We start from the raw sequence: 22,622 nt of genomic DNA on the forward strand, positions 1-22,622 counted from the left end.
TTCCCCACTGTATGGAGGAAAAAATCCAAACAACTCATACAGGTATCCTAGACCTATCCATCTTCCTTTGTAGCCCTTAACCTTCCCCTGATGCTTGTGCCAAACACTGGACTTTGCTCCAGTGGTTCTTCATAGACAGTTAAGAACCAGGAAACAGAGAAGTAAGCACACACTTCAACACTATGCTAAATGCTATGCTAAGTATTAAACATAAGGAGCCATGAAACAGAGAAGCAAACTTACATGGCTCTGTGGAACAGATTACCGCAGGCTTTAAGCTCCCTGACAGCAGAATCAGCTCATGGTTTAGCAGTAAAGAACCCGCCTGCCAATCAATGCAGGAGAGGTGGGCTGGTCCTTGGGTCAGGAAGATCCTCTGCAGGAGGGCATGACAACCCACTCCAGTATTCTTGCCTGGAGAATCGCATGGACAGAGGACCTGGAGGGCTACAGTCCTTAGGGTTGCAAAAGTCTGACAAGAATGAAGTAACTTAGCATGCAAGATGTAGGGACTTGAGTCTCATTCAGCTTTTATCCCTCTCTAATCTAAGTATTCAAAGAGGAATAACATCTCTGTTAAAAGCCTCTGTTGAATGAAACCCAACATTTGAGTCATAATCTGATTAGCAGTCTCCTTTTATAATATCAGGGCTTCCCTGGTAGCTCATCTGGTAAAGAATCTGCCTGCAAAGCAGGAGACCCTGGTTCGATTCCTGGGTCTGGAAGATTCTCTGGAGAAGGGATAGGCTACCCACTCCAGTATTCCTGGGCCTCCCGTGTGGCTCACCTATAATGTGGGAGACCTGGGTTCGACCCTGGGTTGGGAATATACCCTGGAGAAGGGAAAGACTACCCACTCCAGTATTCTGGCCTGGACAATTCCATGGACTGTACAGTCCATGGGGTCACAAAGAGTCGGACACGACTGAGGGACTTTCACTTTGTATTCCAAAAGGGATCCCCTCTGTGTTAACTGCTGTCCAATCTAACAAGAGCCCATCCTACGACTTTATCTCCCACCTTTCTCATTCCCTCATCCTCAGTACTTCCCTTTTAATTATGTGGTGGATTTCTGCAAGATGGCCGAACGAGCTCCCTTTACCAGAATATATCATTATCAGCCTAGCCCCAATAGCAGCATTTTAAGAAGTCAATTTCAATCATGAGAGATCCTAGGTCTTTTCCCTCTTGATTTCTATGAATTAAAATGTCATCTCCATATAACAAATATCAATCTTATTAATGATCATTAGATTTGAATAGATTCACAAACACTACTCTTGAATCCTTCTCTTCATGATGCAGGAAATAAAAACATGTATACACACACTTCTATGAAGTCTATGGCATTCCAAAGAAGAGACTCGTCCAGGAGTGGGTAGAAACCAAGGACAAAAGTCTAGTAAAATCTGACTTATACAGAGAGGACTATCAATTCCTGCCTCCCAACACAGCCTGAAAGTTGTACTGTGAATATCTAACACCAATCTCTTCCAGACTTGTAAAAAAGAAAATGTGAAAATACTTGGGAAGAGTTAGCTCATGAGTCATTTACAGAGTAAGGTGAATGAGTTCCACAGGATTGTTTTCCTCTAACACCTAAATGAGATCAGGTACACACCAAGGGAAAGAAAGGTAGAGACAGGAAATGGCAAGAAAGCAAACAGGAAATCTGAAGCAGGTGGCTACATTTAAAACCTCTGAGGTATGGCCAGGTTTGGGAGAATGTAGCCTGAACGTATGGGTTTCTCTGGTCGCTCAGATGGTAAAGAATCTGCCTTCGATGCAGGAGACGCAGGTTTGATTCCTGGATGATCCCCAGCAGAAGCGAATGGCTACCCACTCCAGTATTCTTGCCTGAAGAATTTCATGGACAGAGGAACCTGGAGAGCTACAGTCCGCAGGGTTGCAGGGTCGGACGTGACTGAGTGACTAGGCACACAGAGCCTGAGGTATGGGAGCCTGGGAGAGGGTGCAATGGGTACTTCACAGGCTGAGACAGAAAAGGCTGATGACAAGCCAGAATCTGCATGACCCTTAAGCCTAGGAGTGAATTATTCTCATTATTTTTCCTAGTCCCAGAGCTCAACCTAAAATAACCAAATGTGGCTTAGTTACATCATTGGTTATTTAAGATTGCAAGGTGGTCCAGGTACTAACTCCTATGTATGTGTTTCAAGTATCAAATGATTTAACCAGGCATATTTATTATTAAGCATTCAGGAATGTATCTTAAGGCAAGATATTTTTGAGACACCAAGATAATACTGTAAAGCAATTATCCTCCAGTTAAAAATAAATAATTTTTTAAAAAGCCGAAACAGAAAAGATATTTTGGGGTCTTATTACTGTAATATCTATGAATTAAACATATATCTTCTAACACATTAACAATAATTTAGCAAACTTAAAATGCTCTCGCCTACTGATATTTTTTTTCTGAATTCTGAATGAAGCTGGAAAAAATTTCTTATAAACCTCTTAAAATCTTAATTATTCAAGGTGTAAGCTTATATTTATCAGTATTAGGAAAATCAGATTTATTTTTTGCAATTAATAAGTATGCATTAACTGTGATAACAACAGGTAAACACTAGTATTTCATATAATATGACTGGAAATTCTTCAATCAACTAACAGTCAAGTTAGTCACCAAAATTACATATAAAATTTTATTTCAGAAATTCCTCTACATACAGTATAAATTAAGATGCAACTCTCTAAATACAATGTATTGATAAATGACAAACTATTTGAAAGCTTAATGGTATATTTTAGCTGTGAGAATTCTGACAAAGATTACTATTTTTTCCCCAACATCAACTTCCCACTTGTTTCATTGTTAAGTTTAAGAGAGTATATTCTACTATTGTACTAGTTATTGAAAATGTCAGATCAAAAAGTAAATTTGCATTTAATAAAATAACTGTATACTATTCTTCATTCTAGTAAAAGGAATGAACGAAACAGTTAAAACTAAATCCAAAGCAAAGGATGCCCCTTAAGTGGGCATTATGTATTCCTTATTATTTTTAATAAGCTTTATGAAATATGCATACATAGATGATTATACTAAGGAAGATCTTAACTTACTTAAAAAGCATTATAAAATGGTTATTTCCGTGGAAGTAACATAAAATGTATCATACTTCTGTGGTATCCAGAATATGGCTTCACATTTAAGGGTAAATTTTACAAAGCTTTTATTCCCAATAATGTACATGCATAGCATCAACAAAAACAATTAAGACTTATAATGGACCAGATGAAGCCCAAGTATTAGGACACAGTCTAGGATACAAAAACCTGACATACTTCTGTTTCCATGCAACCACTTTTTTCTTTAAATATTTAAAGTTCCTTCAATAAATTCTTCAAAGGTCTCCACCACTTTGTCATACATTATAATTTTTTCTTTCAAAACAGTCATGGTACAAATCCCCAAAATCTTTAATAATAAGCCAATATGCTCTTAAAATGTGATCAAAAGAAAATACCTAAAGCTTTAACTGATTCTCCAAATAACAAGGAGAACGGAAATATATTAATTTTCTACAGGGCAATGGATGTTACTAGTCAACAAAAAAGGTAAATTTTTCATTAACCGAGATTATTCAATTTTGTTAATTCTCAAACAAGGCAAGATATATTCACTGGATATAGCAAATTACTTATTAGCTATATAAGCTCACTAAATTTCCTTGTATCGGCTACAGTATTCCTAAGGATTTCTGTCATGTTTGCTACACCCATAATTAGCAGGAAGAGTGAAATAAAAATCTACAATGCCTCAATGTTTTTATTATTATCACTGATTTACTCACACATAATAGGAAATCACCAGAGCCAAGAAAAACAAAATTTTCCTAATACCAGGCTGGCATATTAACTTTTATGCAAGCTGCTAAAAATAATAAAATTAAAAGGAGAAACCTTCCAATGGTTCTTTGGTATTTTCTTTCATGACCTGATTTCCCAATAACTAATACCCAAACAGAAATAAAGTAGGTTGACCTTGCAGATATATATAAACTCTCAAGAGAATCCTGCTGCTCACTCAGTCGTGTCCAACTCTTTGTGACCCCATGGACTGCAGCCACCAGGCTCCTCTGTCCGTGGGATTCTCGAGGCAAGAATACTGGAGTGGGTTGCCATTTCCTTCTCCAAAAAGAATCCTAACATGCACAATAATACCTACAAGGAGAATATAATTTTTAAAACTTAACGAAAAGACAGCATTTAATGTTTCAAGTACTGGAAAGTGGAGGAAAAAGGATACCCCTGAATCTAAGAGACACTTTTACTGGCTCTTAGGCTAGACTAGAAGCAGTTTTTTAAGGTCTTCTGGAAAACATCAGCTCCCATCCAAAATATAGAAAGTAAATCCTATGCATCTTTTCTCTCACTATTCCTTCTTAAAACCCACACATAAATTCCGACATGTCATAATCTGGTATGGTTTACAGGGAAATTTTTCAAAAAAGTGAAAATCTCTAAGTATTTCATTGTGTGCACACTTCTCTAACAAAACAGCCTAGCATTTCCTACGTGACTAATCTTTTTAAAATTCTGTTTCACTGTTCCTATGCTATCTAATATTATCTATTAAAACTGCCAAAATATTTTAAAACAAGATCTGAGTATCTCCCTCTCAGTTCTGATCTTTGCACTCCTTAAGTTTGCAGACATGTCACGGGCAAACCAACCGGTAGTGACAGGTTACTCCAAATCAACTCTGAAGGAAATTTTAAATTGACAGCTACCCCCAAATCTTCCCTGCCTCCCGAATCTCTCTGAGTGAGGAATTAAGTATATGCAAGTCAACGATTCCTCCTGATCACCTGCTGCAAAACTTGGGTCTGCAGAACCTATAAATGCATATTTCAATTATCCTTTCGCCCAAGATCTTACAAAATTTAGAATCACTCGAAGTGTCCTTTCACATTTTGAGCTTCGTGAACCGCGAAGTTGCAGTCCCAAAGCATTTGACTGCACTCGCACCGTTTCCCCATTAATAAGGTCACAGACTTCTGCATCCAAGGCTTGTATGTCCCACATGTGTTGGCAAATTCCACACTCGGCCTTTGCGAGCACAAATGAGTCTCTCGCTTCCAGCTCACCTCGGTGCCAAGTTTCTGTAAGCCACTTTCAAGCAAAACTCTCCTTCCGCCTTTAAAAGAAAACGACTACATTCCATAGGAGAGGACACTCAGGACGAAAATTAAGACTCTAAAGTAAACAAACCAACAAAAAGACTCTGCCTCTGCGGAAAGACGCTGCAAACTCCGGGGCCGGCGAGCGCTCCCACCGCGCACAACCCACAAGCGCTCCGCGCCGCGCGCGACGGCCAAAGCCGGGTGGGAAGAGTGGACGCCGCACCCCCGGCTTTCTGGGAGCGGAACGCACAGGTCGGCCCCGCGGCCCGGCTCGCCCTCTGCTCGCTGCCCCTGCGCACCGATTCTCTCCGGGAATCGTCCATGAGAGCCCGAGGCCGCCCTCTCCTTCCGGCGGCGGCCGCGCGCGGCCCGCAGCCCTGGACCCCCCGCCCCCCAAGTGCCGGCGCAGCCCGGAGGCTCCGCCGCCCCAAGTTCGCCCAAGCACCGAGGCATCTGGCACTTGGCGGACAGCTAGTCGGTACGTACGCGGCCAGCTGCTGCAGCGGTCTTGGCGCGCTCTCCCCAGAGGACGCCTCAGCCCCAACTCCGAAGTGACGGCCCCGGGCTCGGTCTCCTCAGTCGGCTGCGGCGGCCGGGACGCCCCCGCTCCCATCGAGGGGGGGAAGGGAAGGTGGTGGGCGCGTTCTCCCTACTCCCCCCTCCAGCTCGGGCCCGCGGCTCCTTCCCGCCCGCGAGCCCCGACGGCACTCGCTCGGCCGCGGCGGCGGCGGCGGCGGCGGCGGCGGCGGCTCCTCCCGACTCGGGCGCGCGGGCGGCTGGGGCGGCGGCACCTCCCCCGCCGCGCCCTCCCCCCACTCCCGCCCCGCCCCTCGCGCGCTCCCCCTCCCCTCCCCTCCCCCGCCCGCCTCCGCCGCCTCCGCCCCCCGCGCGCTGTCACACGGGGAGATTCCGCTCTTGCTACATGCGCCGCTCCGGCTCCCGCCCACGCGCGGCCGAGTGACGCAGATCCCGGCGTGGGCCGCCGCGGGGCGGGGGCGGGGGCGGCGGCCGCCGGGGCCCGGGCTCAGCCTCTTCCCGCCGCCCCCGCCCCGCGGAACCCGGAGGGCGGCCCATTCACGCGGCAGCTGGGAGGAACCAAACGGGCGCCTGGGAGGGGGCGGCTCCCGCGAGCCCAGCGCGGGGCGAGGGGCGGGGGGAAGGGGCGGGAAGGAAGAAAACGGGGGTGGCGGGCAGGAGAGAGGGGAGGCCGCCTCGGGCCTGCTTGCCAGCTGCCGAGTGAACTGGGAGGGTTTGCAATTAAAAAAAAAAAAAGGTTTAATGTGTGAGGTTCCCAATATAGTATTTCAAAGAGCACGCCCCGCCAAATCCAGCATCCCCCGGGAGGCTGACGTTAAAAGAAATAGCACGCTCGGCCCACTAATCTGGGCGCCTGGCTCGCCCCGCCCCCGCCGGCCCGAGGCAGGGGGCCAGGTGCCGCCCGCAGCCCCCACCCCCGGTCGGCCGGCCCCCGGGTCCTGCGGGAAGTTGGCCGCGGCCGCGAAGCCGGGGGCGAGGGGGGAGGGCTGGCAGGTGCGCGGGCCTGGAAGAGAAACTGGCAGTTGTGAATCTCTGCTTCGCCCATCTTGCCCCCTCCCCACCACCGCCCTGGCACAGGAAGGTGGGAAGGAATGGGAACCCACGAATCCGAAGTGCGACTTTGACAACTGTCTGGCTTGCTGGGTAGCTTCAGTCCAACCTTGTCAACTCTCCTGAAAACCTGCCTATTATTTCACTGGTTAATATTTTCTATTTCCATGTTGTAAAAATCCGACGGCGCTAGAACAGCCCTGGGATGTCTTAAAATTGAGCTCCCAGGGCACGCTGTAGGATTTTTGAATTTGGTTTGCGTGAACTTTTTCTAACCAAAGGAAGGTATTAAAACACCTCCAAAAATGTACTTAAACTATTGCCAAAAAATTCATAAATTTGTTTTAGAATCTATTTTTCCTTTGTTTGCAAAAATGGGACGAGGGAAGAATTCCTCGAATTTTAGGATTGTGTTCTTGAAGGCTGGAGAGCGTTTAGTAGACTGCAAATACAGGTAAAATTCCGTTTTAATGTTCATATACAAACTCGGTTTTATAGGAGGCCATTCCCACATCCTGGCTGGCCTCCCAGAGTGTGCCTACTTTGCTGATGTCTATACAAGGCATTCTTTGAGATGGGAAATTCTTCATACCACATCTTTATGTTGCAGCAATGGATGGGTTGATAACATTGAAAGAAAAAGACCTTATTAAAGTACTGAACCTTTTTCTTTTTGCAAAAGCATATTACAGGAATGAGTAATGATACAATGGAATATATATAATTAAATATGCTTTATTAGTGGAAGGTTCTGTCTGGAATAGTTGTGTTAGTGTATCATATAAATAAGCATGCTTCCTTAAATTTTTCTTCAACTGAAGAATCGCTACTGGAAGTGTGTCTTAGCCTCATTGTCTCAGATTTGCAGTTTTGGACCGTGTTCCAAAGAGAAAGTTAACTTGGGTTGTAATAAAAACAACTTCATGGAAAGATACAGGTAAAGATATAGGTTAAATTTGTTCAGTTTTCAAATGAACAAATGAAATGTGCATGATTATTTTCTTCCAGTTCCTCTCTAGAATCTTGATGTTTTACACACATTACTGGTTCTGAACAGCTAGAGAAAAATGATTTACTTCCCTAAAGGTGTATAATCAGTGATTCATCAGTCATGAAATGAGTAGTCTTACCTGAACTGTTGAGCCTCCCAGTAGAATTGTTTCCAGAGTTGGAAGAAATGACATGAAATCCTCTTCCCAAACTTGAATCTCTGGCCAGCATAGAACACAATGCTGAAAAGGAAATGTGTCAGGGCAGATACTTTTTCTTCTGACTTGTAACTGGTTATTTCTACAGTTAAACATGGAAGTCTCTCCTTGTTTGTTTTCTGAGCACATTTAGATAGTATGTTCTTCCCACATTAAGAATGGCATTTTTGGCCCACTTTGCATTGCTTTAAACACCCATGATGCTGAGGGAAATGGTGGGAGGAAGGAAAATGAAGAAAAGAAAATATTTTAAGCTTTTAGCTTCCAATTCTGTATGTCTGTATGACAACACTGTAGTTAATATGGCTGCTCAAAAAGAGAGTTGAGACATTCACCTGTACCTGAGACAACTCAGATAAAGAAGCATCGATTCTAAATAAATTCATCTCCTTATCATTTTCATTGCTAGTGGCATTCTTGACATCTCCCTCACAAAGCATGGTCTTCTGCCATGCCCCAGTCCTGGTAGTTTGTTAAGGAAAAGCATTCCATCCCCTAAGGTAACAATTCTGGTTTTGGATTAGTCTATATTCCATTGTATTCTGGTTTCGTATTATTCTATATTCCATTCTATTCTGTAAGTGTGTTTTACACATCTGTTGAATTCAGTAAATGTATGTTTAATAGGATCTTAAAAAATGATTTTTAGAACGATTAGTGCATTTGCAAAAATAATGAATTTTTGGACAAAAAAAATTTCTGCATTGTGAAATTAAAAGTTTTGAATAAAAAATGATGTAGAAAGTTGATAATGGTTCTGACATTAGAATGAAATTTTCCCTGGAAGAGCATTACTCTATTACTTTTAGAAAGATTCCTTTAAAATGCTTCAGTGATTCAAAACAAAAGAACAAATGATTTTACACGTTCTTAGAGGAGAGAAGGAATAACATGGCTTCTGACCGATAAGATCTGAGATATTGTATAATTTTGTCCTCTTTTTCTTCTGTGGTTGCTTAGAACAATTCCGTTGTTGTTTAGTTGCTCAGTCATGTCTGCCTCTTTTGCAGCCACATTTACTGTAGCCCGCCAGGCTCCTCTGTCCATGGGATTTCCCAGGCAGGAATACTGGAGCAGGGTTGCCATTTCCTTCTCCAGGGGATCTTACTGACCCAGGGGTCAAACCCTCAACTCCTGCACTGCAGGCAGATTCTTTACCTCTCAGCCCCCAGGGGAGCCCAGAACCATTCCATACCTAACTCATTTTCTACTCTATGTGGTGGTGGCCCTACAGTTAACTGAGTCGTGTGTTATAAGAAATATAATTTAAATTTCCCTTACTTTGCAATGTGAAATTTAAACTTTTGGATGTGTACATTGATTAAATTGGTGTTTTTAATGTGTAGAGATTGGAGTATTTTAAAATATATGAAGATTATAAACAAGTTTTTTAAAGGTATGCTAATATATAACTGATTATTTCGAGTCATGACTTTAAAGACCCTTGCTCTGCTTAAAAATAAACAAATCTTCATCACAGGCCAATATAGAATTTTAAGATGTAGAGGACTATGATGTTCACCTAGTTCAACCACCTTTATACATTCAAAATATTTTCAAATAATTTTCAGAAATTCAACATACAACTAGTTTAGTTTCCAATAAGTTGGTTATTTTGAACTCATATTGCAATTCTTGTTGGAAAAGAAAAGAAAATTGTTAGATTCCCAGGATGGGCTATACGTCCTTATAGAATGCAAATGAAAACATCCAATTACAGTCTTAGTGGGGAGCCAAGTAGGATCTTAGAAGTCATCTAATTCAATTGACTTCTACAGATAAGGACATTTATGCTATACATTGCTGATATAAAGAGCAGAAAAATACTAATATAATATTAGGCAGTAGATACAACCAAACATTTAATTGAGTAATTCTGGTTTTATTAACTATGCTCTAATGTAAAAACTAAAAACAACTTGTATTCAGGGACAATAGTCCTCACATTTTACAAATAAAGAATTTTGGAATATGAGAGGAAAAAAGCATTAAATGTTAAAAAATAAAAGCTAAAAGTTTGTCTTCAAGACAGAAGATAATGTAAATGGAAACTATTGAAAAGATAGCTACAGAGAATTTATGGACATTTTATAGGGATTAGTGCCCTGTTTGTCTTCCTCCTCGGTCCTCTCTGGATGCAATGTGGGAGACCTGGGTTCAATCCCTGGGTTGGGAAGATCTCCTGGAGAAGGGACTGGCTACCCGTCCATGGACAGAGGAGCTTGGTGGGCTGCAGTCCATGGGGTCACAAAGAGACGGACACAACTGAGCGACTAACACTTCTTTCCCCTTCTCTGGCCTCCATTGTGTGGGCCCTGTATAGTTAACTGTTCCATGACACTGTTTCAGGCCTCATCACGCTACCTACTGTCCACTCATTCCTGGCTGTTACAGACTGAACGCTTGTGTCCTTACCATATTCATGTATTGAAATGCCATCCTCTAATGTGATGCTATTAGAAGGTGAGCCACGGGGAGATGATTAGGTCATGAGGGTGAGGCCCTCATGAATGGGATTAGTGTTCTTATAAACAAGACTGCTGGGTGCTCTCTTGACCCTTCCATTATGTGAGGGCATTGTGAGAAGACAACCATATAGGAAGCAGGAAGTGACCCATCAGCAGACACAGAATTATCTGCCAGTGTCTGGATCCTGTATTTCCCAGATTCCAGACTGTAAGAAATAAATGTTTGTCTGTTAAGCCATCATGGTACTTTTTGTCATGGCAGCCTAATGGACTAAGGCCCTGGCCATTAATAACTCTCAGCTAACTACACAAGGCCAGGTGGAGAGTAGGTCAAGAAAATACTCTGCTCAGCCTCTGAAATTAATCCAGCCATCTTCCACTCTCACACTCCATTCTTGTTCTTGTTCCTCGCAGTCCCAAGTCTGGCTTTTACTCTTCTCCCCCCGGTTTGCTGAGATTGACAGCAAGTCGGTGCTCTCCCACCTTGTCTCTTCAGGTCTACACTGCAGGTAAACGACCCACCAGTTCAAGTCCCCCTCTTAAAGCGCTCGCCCTGAGAGTGGATGGAAGACTTTGTTCCCTTAACAAAGGTGTATGACTAGGTAACCAAGACATGGAGTAAAGCAATAGGAAAAGAGCATGTGAGAAAGAGAACTTTCTTGAAGTAAATGGGCAAGCGTTGAAAGAAAGTGGAAGGAGATGAGACAAAAAGAAGCTAAGTGCACTTGTGAGAAGTTAACTAAAGGGGACATAACTCTTGGAAGAAGTGAAAAACCAAGGAAAAGTACCCAAATCCATAGCTCTCCTAAAGGAGAAAAAAGAAGAGACAGAAAAGTGATCACCCCAACATAAATTCCTCTAAGCTCACCACAAAGCTGTGCTCTTGACCTCGGACGGATGGCAGTGATGGATGGAGTATTGGGGCTAGATCTGCAGGAAGAAGGGGCAGAGAAAGAGTCGGTGTCCTGCTCTCCTGACTTGCAGAGAGCCTGTATGTTCATTCCCTTTAAGTTGGATTAGAAGAGGTGGTGAATGTATCAGACACAAGTGCGTATCAGGTAGAAGTGCATATCAGGAAAAGGAAAGAAAAGCAGAATGGGTTCAAAAAACACCCTCTGTGCCAAGTGCTTTCACTACACTGTGGTTCAGATATGAGGAAATCGAATGTGTTAATATTAATGAGTTGGGCTAATTGTCACAACAAATTACTCAACACTGCCTTCTAGGAGCAGATGCTTGGAAAGGACAATGCATGTATTGTACAATAAGAGACTTAGAGCTATTGACATAAAAGTAAATCATGTTCACATACAATTGCCAAGTTACAGTTTGGATTTATTGTTATCTTACTGGGATTTATACATCATGACTCATCAGCCTGCCCAGGATTGGCAATAGTATATGGGAGTCAAGAATGTTAAAACCTTGACTTCTTAATAATAGAAACTAGTGCTGCCTTTTTTTTTTCATCTTGTACTGTAGCAACAGTCTCTAATAGTGACAGAGTGTGACTTTTTTCCGATCATAAATATATTTCTTAAATAAAATTTTCCAAATACTTCTGGTATTGGTAAGTTTAGGAGTTCTTATGTAAATTGCTGGTCAAAAGGTAAACAAGCATTAGAAGAGTAACTCAGCAAATTGAGCCAAGAGTTTCAAAGTAATCATACAAGTAGATCCAACAGATTCATTTCTAGGGTATTATCCAAGTTTATAAACATTTAAGAAGAAGATATTTATCACAACTTTATTTACTAAATTGAAAAACCAAGACACTTGAGATGATGAATTGATTAAATTACAGTATATCGATGTGATGGAATACATTTAATTAATATTTAATAACCTTGGGAAATGATCATGATACAATAGTAGTAGTCAAAATAGGACAAAACTGAACAAACTGTAATCACTCTAGCTAAATATGGAAGGAAATTTACCAAATCTTAGCAGCAGTTATCTCTAGATGATGGTATTAGATCATCTTTTATCCTTCTATTAATCAGAACTTTCAGCAATAAAGATGCATTAACTTTAAGAATCAGAGGGAACATTGCACTGTTATTTGTTTAAAAAAGATCTTGCTTCAAAAGCAGTTTACAATGAAATAAAAATGAAAACAAAATTCTATGTTTATTTGAAAAGAGCAACAAAAATCAGGAACTTATTCAGGAACTTATTCAGTGAATATGTATGTATGGAGCACTTCGTATGATGTTAGTTATCTATACTGAACTGTGTATATTGAGAGCCTACCATGTGTGAGATGTGAATGTATGATATATGTTCTGAGCCACTGGGGAAGCCCAATCTGGGGTGTGTGTGTGTGTGTGTGTGTGTGTGTGTGTGTGTGTGTAGTGGATTAGTCGCTAAGTTGTGCCCAACTCTTGTGACCCCATGGACTGTAGCCTGCCAGGCTCCTCTGTCTGTTGGATTCTCCAGGCAAGAATACTGGAGTGGGTTGCCATTTCCTTCTCGAGGAGATCTTCCCAACCCAGGAATCAAATCAAACCCAGTCTCCTGCATTGCAGGCAGATTCTTTACTAACTCAGCTACGAGGGAAGCCATACACACACACACGCACACACGCACAAATATACACCATTTGTATGTTTATAACATTAGGAGCAGCTTTAATCTGATGTTACAGTCATACCTCTTTTCTTTTTCTGATTAATCATTAAGGCAGGTATAAACTTGTATCTTCTTGAAGGTGCCCCTACTCCCGGAACGGATGCAGTTCCGGGACTTTTGTACTTCTTCCACTGGGCTTCCACAGCCAAATGGACAAAATTGGCTTCTGGGCAGCCTCTGGTGTCCCCGTGTCTCACTGCCCCTGTTTCGTTCCAGTGAACTGGGCCCTCCAGCCACATTGCTGGTGCAGTACTGCTGAGACCCTTCTGCAGACTGTGCTCCACTGGAAAGAGGAGCCCAGTCTCCCTAAGTCTGCCGTTCGCAGAACTCCCCTCTTCCTTCATTTCACAAGCAAACCTCCCGAGAGTGCTGCCTCCACACTGAACTTGACCTTGGCTCAAAGCCAGTCCTGTCCCCATCCCAGGGATCACACTGGCAGTGTTGGCTCCCTTTCAGACTACTCTCTGATATAACAGGTCTGAATTTTGTCTTATGGTGTCTTTTCTGGGTTATATGCGTTTTGAGTCATTCTCCTCACGCCTGTCCTTCCAGCCTCTCAGATTGCCTAACAGCCGAGGTGCATTTGCGTAAGGACTATTGACATTGCTGAGAAGGTTCCCGTGGCAGGCTGCCCAGATGCTTCCGATCCAGATCCTCTGCACGCCAGGCCCGCTGCACAAGGCCCCTCTGTGTCCCCCCTGGTCGCCCTCCACGCCTCCTCACACATACTGTGGATGGGTAGGAGTTTTGAAGAACTGAATGCTCCAACTTCCCTGTATGCTAAGGTCAAGAAATAGGCAGGTTACTTATAAGGGCATTTTTCACACAAGAATGGACACGCAGAAGCAGATGGACAGTGGGAGGGCGACTGGAGGCAGGACAAGATGTTGTAAAGAAGTCAGAATAGTCTGGGCTTTCCACGCAGCGGGGCAGTCTGACAGCTAGGTGTCTTGTCCGAGGAAGAAAGGAGGACTCTGGTGAGACAGGTTCCCCGCTGCCGGCTGGAGCAGCATGACCACTCCTTTCTCTGCACGGCCTACCCCACCCTGAGGTCTAGACGTCATTCTGGCTCCCTCACTTGCCCCACCTTGCATTTCATTCCGCTTCCTTTGCTTGCTTTCACCATCACCACCCCCCACCCCCATCTCAGGCTCCCAGGGTTCTCCTGAGGTCTGAGCTTGGTTTGTTTACTGACAAGTGGATGGCTCAGTGGATATAGAATCTGCCCACAATGCAGGAGATGCAGAAGATGCGGGTTTGAGCGTCCCTTGGAGAGCAAGGAGATCAAACCAATCAGTCCTAAAGGAAATCATCCCTAAATATTCATTGAAAGGACTGATGCTGAAGCTGAAGCTCCAATACTTTGGCCACCTGATGTGAAGAGCCAACTCATTGAAAAAGACCTGATTCTTGTAAAGACTGAGGGCAGGAGGAGAAGGTGGGTGACAGAGGATGAGATATTTGGATGGCATCATCGACTCAATAAACATGAGTTTGAGCAAACTCCAGGAGACAGTGAAAGACAGGGAAGCCTGGCATGCTGCAGTTCATGGGGTTGCAAAGAGTCGGACACAACTGAGCAATTGAACAAGAATAGCAAAGGAAGAATATAATCTAATCCAAATATATCTGGAGACATTAGCTGTGCAGTGTGCTACTTTTCCAAAGATGTGCATACCTGGAGATTGTTTGAGCAACAGTTGATCACCTACTGAAGCTTGTATTATGTACCAAAGAGAATTTTTAAAATATGTAAATAAACCTCTGCCCTAATTCCTGGTCTAAGAAGGGGAATAGACATGTAAAAGAATAGTCGTTCCACATTGTAAGATGTTCTCCGTCACACAGTGGAAGGAGTGATGTTCTGCCTTGGATGAGGCGCAGGGGTGAAAGTCAGGAGAGGCTTACACAAAAGTGACAGGTGAGCAGGTCTTGAAGGATAAATTTAATAGAAAGACTCAGAAAGTACAGGCACTCCCCAGCAAGTACTGAGGCAGAGAAACAGCAGGAAACAAGAGCAATGAATTAGGGGAGTAATTGTACAATGAAACCTAACTGATTCCAAATGGCTTCAGAATGAAATGCGAAAAGGGCAGAGGCAGAAGATGAGGTTGCAGAGAACAAATTATGCAGCATTCGCACACGATCCTCTAAGCAACGCGCACTTCATCTTGTTGCCACAGTCCTTATCTTCACTGAGTGCAGGAACCAAGCCAGTGGTGGTCACCTTTGGAAGAGTAGCTCCAGTCAGGGAAGAGGGAGGTGATTGGAAAGGAGCCTTGTACTTGTGAAGTTCTGGCGAGGCTGGCTGGCTTGTTTCAGGCTGTGGTTATATGGCTGTTCACTTTGTAATTATTTATTAAATCATCAAATGTCTATGATTTCAGTACTTAATGTGAGCTATCCATCTCAATTGTAAAAGAGTTTTCTTTTTAATCAAACTGGGTAATTTGTTGAAAAAACAGATTCTAGGGCTTCACACTCTTGAGTGTAAGGCCTGGGACTCAGGAATCTGCATTTTTTAAACAGTTAGTTTAGAGCTTCTGAAGCCAAAAGGGACCCTGTGACCACACTTTGAGAACACTGCTGGGACTCTTGTGAAGTCATCCAAGAGTTGTTTAAGCAAGAAATGAAGAACACAGACTTGCCTGTCTGAATGGCTGGATTAGGGAGAGGAGTACGTTGAGGATAGCTTCCATCTTGTACCCAATAGTACTTGCAGGTCCTATAATCCCATTCCCTTTGTGGTTTTGAAAAAAAATGTGACAAATAAGGTGATGATAATATATAAGTACTAACTGCATTTTTGGAGATTTTTTGGGGGGGCGTCCTTAAATATAAAAAAAATTCGACCCCAGTACAATTAATTTCACATAGTCAAATTTAACGTATGGAACAAGCCCCTTGGGTATATATTCTGGGGCAAGGAGCAACTTTCTAGAATTTTTTAAATGAGTGCATTCTCAGCCTATGAGTAATAGCTGTCCAGCTACTGACCCACCATCATTATGTCATGTACTTAGCAATGACTGATTTGCATGGGTCCCGCTAAATTCTTTTTCTTTTGCCCCATTATAATCAGAGGGTTATTTTTGTGATATAAAACAGCCAACATGGTATTCTTCCAAACCCTAATCCCTATGGGGAAAAAAAAACAAATTCTGTTGCTGAGTTGTTTTTCCTTTGGTATTCACAGAGTTGGAAAAATAAAGAGGAAACTTTACTTGGCCTTAAACAAAGGATAGGAAAGTCCAAAGATATGACACAAAATGTGTCCAGATTTTTTTCTCATGAGGAAATGCCACAAGGCTTTTAAATTGCCAGAATTATTACTTGTAACCAGAGTTTGTCTGTTGATTCATTAGATCAGCGAAGTGTAGAAGTCTGACAACACCAAGTGTTGGCTAGGATTAAGAGCATAGGGACTCATATTCTTTCTGTAAGGGTGTAAATTGATACAGTCATCTTGGAGAGAAGTTTGGCAATATTTAATCAAGTTAAAGGTGTGCAAATTCTTTGACCCAGAATTTGCACTCCCAGGTGTATTCTGAGAGTGGCTCTCTTACATGTGCCCAGGAATAATCATAGCATCACTGGTTGCTATACTTAAAAACTGGAAACAACCTACATTATGTCAGTAAGAGAATTTATGAGCATGTTATGATATATTCATACAATGGATACAGCTGTGAAAATAAATAGATCTACAACTCTTCCATGGGAAAATGTCACAAATATGATGTTGGATAAAAGAGCAAGTGGCAGATAAATGTGTACAAGATGATGCCATTTATTATCCAGGCTAAAAATGTGTAAATATTATTGTTGTTTGCGAAATTACCTTGCTACGACGGAAGCCTGTAAGTATAACAGCAGGCAAGCTGTCCAAGAGCTCACAAATCAGAAGGGCTTACAGACCAAAACGAGATGCTTGAATCACATGGTTTATTAAATCAATTGAAAACACACAGCAAGGAGCAAGGTGAAAGAGATGGGGTAGGTTAGTACATTTTAGGTACGGTGTAGGAGTCTCATAAGATGACACTACCTGAATACTCAGTCCTGTCCATATCTTCCTTGATAAGGGTATGGACCAGAATTGAGATTTGAACAAAGTGACCCAATTCATAGAAGGTGCCTGGAGTCAAAACACACACTTGCTCTACAGGTTTGGGAGCAAGTGCTTCTGGCTGACAGCTGCACTGTAATTAGCTTGATGAGCAGTTATGAATTTAATCTTGCATCCATTGTGCAGAGGATATGAGGAGCCAGTGGTCGGCTGAATTAAAACCTCGTAAATCGTGAACGCCTCATGTGCCCCCTGTATCTTTTTTTTTTCCATTTATTTTTATTCGTTGGAGGCTAATTACTTTACAATATTGTAGTGGTTTTTGCCATACATTGACATGAATCAGCCATGGATTTACATGTGTTCCCCATCCCGATCCCCCCTCCCGCCTCCCTCTCCATCCCATCCCTCTGGGTCTTCCCAGTGCACCAGCCCTGAGCACTTGTCTCATGCATCCAACCTGGGCTGGTGATCTGTTTCACCCTTGATAGTATACTTGTTTCAATGCTGTTCTCTCTAAACATCCCACCCTCGCCTTCTCCCACAGAGTCCAAAAGTCTGTTCTGTACATCTGTGTCTCTTTTTCTGTTTTGCATATAGGGTTATCATTACCATCTTTTTAAATTCCATATATATGTGTTAGTATACTGTATTGGTCTTTATCTTTCTGGCTTACTTCACTCTGTATAATGGGCTCCAGTTTCATCCATCTCATTAGAACTGATTCAAATGAATTCTTTTTAACGGCTGAGTAATATTCCATAGTGTATATGTACCACAGCTTCCTTATCCATTCGTCTGCTGATTGCCCCCTGTATCTTAAGTGTGTCGTGGGTATTTGATGATTCACAGCCTCGTACGTATTTAGCATATTGTGACTATTAAGTATTTCTTGCTCTTTCCATCTGTTTCCAGGTATGTTCATTATAGTTCATTATTTAAGCACTCTACTTACTTTATGTATATCTAACATCTCAAGTTCCTGACTTATCTTACATATTTTGTAAAATTTGCCTGTCTCATAAGCTATTTGCCTTAATTCTTCATTTTACTTTTCTCCCTGTGGATTCATTTATCTTATTTTCTAAAGCAGAATTGAATATTCTTTAATTGAAATACAATCAGCATATAATATTACATAGTGTACTGTAACAGGCATACTCCATAGTGATTTGACATTTGCATACATTACAAAATGATCCCCTTGTTAAGTCTAGTGACCATCTGTTTCCATATGAAGTTATTGCAGCATTACTGACCATCTTCCTTATGCTGTATATGACATCTCTGCGACCTGCTTGTTTTATAACTAGAGGCTTTTACTGCTTGATCCCCTTCACTATGTTGCCCACCTCCCCTCCCTTCTGGTGACCACCTAGTTTGTTATCTGTATCTTTGAGTCTGTTTTCAGTTTGTTTGTTTTGTTTTTTAGATTACACATAAAAATGAGATCATACAGTATTTGCTTTTCTCTGTCTGACTTATGTCACTTAGCCTGGTACCGTCTAGATTCATCCATGTTGTCACAGATGATTTCATTTTTTATGGCTAAGTAGTATTCCATTGTATACATACCACATCTTTATCCATTCAGTTGTCAATGGATACTTAGGTTGCTTTCATATCTTGACTGCTTTAAATAATGCTGCTATGAACATTAGTGTGTGTATTTCTTATAGAATTAGTATTTTTGTTTTCTTTGGGTAACTACCCAGGATTGGAGTTGCTGGATTGTGTGGTAGTTTTGTTTTTTATTTTTTTGAGGAACCTCCTTCCTGGGTTCCATAGTGGCTGCACCGAGTTACAAGCGCACCAATAGCACACGGGGCTTCCCTTTTCTCCACATCCTCATCAGCGCTTGTTATTTGTGGTCTTTAACGATACCCATTCTGACAGGTGTGAGGTGGTATCTCACTGTGGTTTTGATTTGTGTTTCCCTGGTCATTAGTGACATTGGGTGTCTTTTCAGGTGACTGTTGGCCATCTGTATGTGTTCTTTGGAAAAATATCAACCCAGATCCTTTGCCCAGCCTGGTGCTTGTTGTTAATGTTGAGTTATGTGAGTTATTTAAAATGCTAACCCCTTACTGGGCATAGTGTTTGCAATTATCTTGTCTCATTCAGCAGGCTCTTTTTGTTTTGTGGTGGTTTCCTTCACTGTGCCAAAGACTTTTAATTTGATGTATAGTCCTTGGGACCCAGCCAGCCTGGCCCAATTCTGTCCTTTAGGGGAAGATGGTTACCTATTGGGGAGTGTGTGAAGGATTGAACAGAACTGTAACTACAGATCCCTAGGTCAAGGCCTCACTGTGGCTGGGCAGGGGCCAAAACCAGCAAAGGCATTATTGCAGAATGGACTATGTACGAGTGAAAAAATCTAGAGTTTTCTCTCTAGGCCTAGCACTGGAAACACAATTCACTCTTGTCTTCCTTTGGACTAAGTCCTGAGGTCTCAGACAATTTGAGGAGAGTCTATGTGAAACCTTCTGCTAAGGGAGGAAGTAAAGGTCTAAAAAAAATTATTATAAAAATAAAGATATGACTCTAGCAATAAAATGGCTTTGTGGGTTAGGTCAGAAAATTTTCATCTGTATTATGCAAATGTTATGTATTAAGTATGTGTTAATTTATAGTTAAACGTTACTTTTATGAGTTCTATTCCAAACACCAAATTAACTTAAGAGTGTAACATACAATTCTCAAGGCATAATCAATATAAAAGTACATAAAAGTGGTAAAAATATTAATATAAAGATTTCTATACTTTAATCTTTGAAAATAACATATTATAACTGGACTTTGACAGTGTCTAAATGAATTTTGACAAATAGGACTTTGCTTTACTGTCAACATAGCCTGGTTAAAAAGTTCAACTTCATATCAAATTCTATATATCAAACTCCATATCTGATTCTATACAATCAGAGGAGGGAAATTAAATTGTGTGTAATCTATTTCATCTGCTGGGTATTAAACATCTTGGAAGATGCTGTTTATTCCTCATTCAGAACGCTACAACACTCATCCAACATCTTTGAAAGAATTTTGGTCAAACCCTAAACATTCTTGAGATTTTTGTAGCTGATGCTCAGGCTTGGCTTCTTGAAATAGGAATCAAATAAAATCTGCAAACTAGGATTATCATTTCTTAACACTGAGACGTTCACTGAAAACAATGTTAAAAGAGAATGAATTCTTTCTCCAGTGTGCCTCAGGGCAATGTGGTACCCTTCCCTTATTTAACTTACACTAGACCCAGAGCTCCTAGGAGGCGGGCCCTGTGTCTGAATGGTTTTCAGCCTCCAACCTTTGACCTGGTATAGAGTCGATAGCAGCTGCCCAGTAAATATTTGGTGAATTAAGTGGTTTTTTCTGAGGAGGTGAGATTTGGTAGGTTAGCACAGCTGCAAGTGATGCTCTGCATCATTCTTAACCAAAAACATAGCTCTTTCTACTTAGATATATTGTAGGATTATGTCTGTATTGTGAAATTGTGGAGAGTTTGAATAACTGAATTTGATAAAAAGGACTATAATTGTGCTTTGTTGTCAGAAAACTTGTGGAGTCAATATTTTAGGAATGACTATTAACATTGTGGAGCCTCGCGGTCTCCAGACCATGGGGCCACCAGGAGTCAGACATGAGCTAGTGACTACACGACAATAACAGATTTAACACTGCATTTAAGAGAAGTGTGCCAAGGGTGGAGGCAGCCTGAGGGACTAGAACCAAAAACCAGGGAGCCGGTAGGAAGCTGGGGACCATGCTGCCTTCCTCCTCTCTGCTTTTCTCTCTGTAGATTTCTCTTTCCTCTTTTTTTTGCAGGTATTTTTACTGGCCCAGGGTGCACAGCCCCAAGCACAGTTGATCCACAGTTCCTTGGTGTATCTCTTCTGTTGGAGAAACCAGGACAGACTGAGATGAACATTTTTGTCTTGATTTCAAACTCAAGTGAGGAAGACTGATCTGCCCAGCTCAGGCCAGAGTTATCACTCAATAACTCATGTGATCACAAACTTAATAGAACTGATTTTATATTTTCGAAGGAAAAAATGTGAATCATATATGTTGTTAGTTAAAACCATGTTACACTGCTGGGCTTTAAATTCTCAGAAGCCTGGGAGAAAAACATCTTGGAAGGGTGAAAAAACAGTAATAGATGTCCCCGGGCACACATCGGGCCGTCTCTCTGGGAACCTAGAACATGTGCTTGACTTCTGTTCTCAGAGGAGACTGACAGCCCAAGACATCACAGCAGACAGTCAGCTGTCCTGGGGCATGCCCCAATCCATTCTTGACGGTTAAGTGTGAAGAGCCGGAAGAGTAAATAATCTTCAGAAATGCCGTGGTGTCAAAGAAGCTGGTCCACAGTCATGCCGTGATGCTCTGGTTTCAATGATTGCCAGGAACAGCCCCAGAGGCGGGTGTGCATCTGCCGCGGGAGCAGCTGGTGGGCTCGGGGCTGGGCTGCGGGAGGCTGGGCCCCAGGAGGGAGGCAGAGCGTGGGCGAGGGTGGTTGGAGGTGGCCCTGCTCGCTGCAGTCTGTTTCGCTCGGCTTGTTAGGTTGGCACATGGATTGAAAAATGTACGTCTGAATCTATTTCTGGCTTTTAAATGTGTGAAGGAAAAACGTAACTTTATTATTTTATTTTTGTCAAGTTAAAGGCAGAGCCAGATGCCCCTGAAGCGTATGCATTCTATAAGGAGTTTCTATTCTTTGGTGGAGCATCTTTGGAAGCAAAAATCAAAGGCAAATAGGTCATCTCCTTCCTCTAAGTTTCCTGGAGGAAGACTGGCCATAAAAAAGAGTCAGCACTGGTAACTAATGGAGATGAACGAAATAAAGCCAGGGAAGATGTTGACATTTTTTAAAAAGAATTTTTAAAGGAAAAACAATGAAGTAAGTGTTGATGTAATATGAATATGTTATTATTCGTTAAAATGCCAAAAAATACAGCAGATATGAATAATCTTTTAAAATTTAGTGAGAAACATATGAACACTTATAGACATGCCCCCACCAGAGGGGTTTGGAAATCTTCAAAGCTTAATACCCTTTTGTGAATGGTCAGTTAGAGTAATTAGGAATGAAAGAAATCTGGGGGGAAAAAACACATTAGCAATACAACAGATATATTCCTGGGAGAGGTTGTTATGATAAATTCAACTTCAACTGTAGTGCTTTCCAGTCAGAGAAAATTTTATAAAACAAAATACTGTAGATGTGTGTTTACTCAAAGGATATTTTTAAGCATGTGCTCTGTGCCAGGCACTGTGCTAAGCATAGGGAATATACTGGTAAATAAGCTGAATGCTATCTCTACCCAGGTATTGCTGCCTGAGTTTTGAGCTGACCAGAGAAAATCACCATCACAGTCACCAAATCAAATAGCTGCATGGGACCTAAGAGGCGAGTTCGTCCTAACTTTTATTTTACACAGGAAACTGAGCCCCAAAATGTTTAAGCCATACTATACTCTTGGCCTCTCTATTTTTGCTA

General features: G+C 42.0%; 1 protein-coding gene across 3 annotated transcripts in view; it reads right to left on the reverse strand.

The window, feature by feature from the left end:
- The window catches only part of NAB1 (NGFI-A binding protein 1), a 47,748-nt gene extending 41,852 nt beyond the window's left edge, over positions 1-5,896 (reverse strand). The window contains exon 1 of one of the 3 annotated variants that reach the window (XM_070475851.1): positions 5,643-5,893. The gene's annotated coding sequence lies outside the window, so the exon portion shown is untranslated. Of the gene's footprint in view, positions 1-5,642 lie in introns of all 3 variants that reach the window. The other 2 variants (XM_020909971.2, XM_070475852.1) reach the window with 2 other exon arrangements.
- Between the last annotated feature and the right edge of the window lie 16,726 nt (positions 5,897-22,622).

This window comes from Odocoileus virginianus, chromosome 13, assembly GCF_023699985.2.
Source record: "Odocoileus virginianus isolate 20LAN1187 ecotype Illinois chromosome 13, Ovbor_1.2, whole genome shotgun sequence".
NCBI classification, from domain to species: Eukaryota; Metazoa; Chordata; class Mammalia; order Artiodactyla; family Cervidae; genus Odocoileus; species Odocoileus virginianus.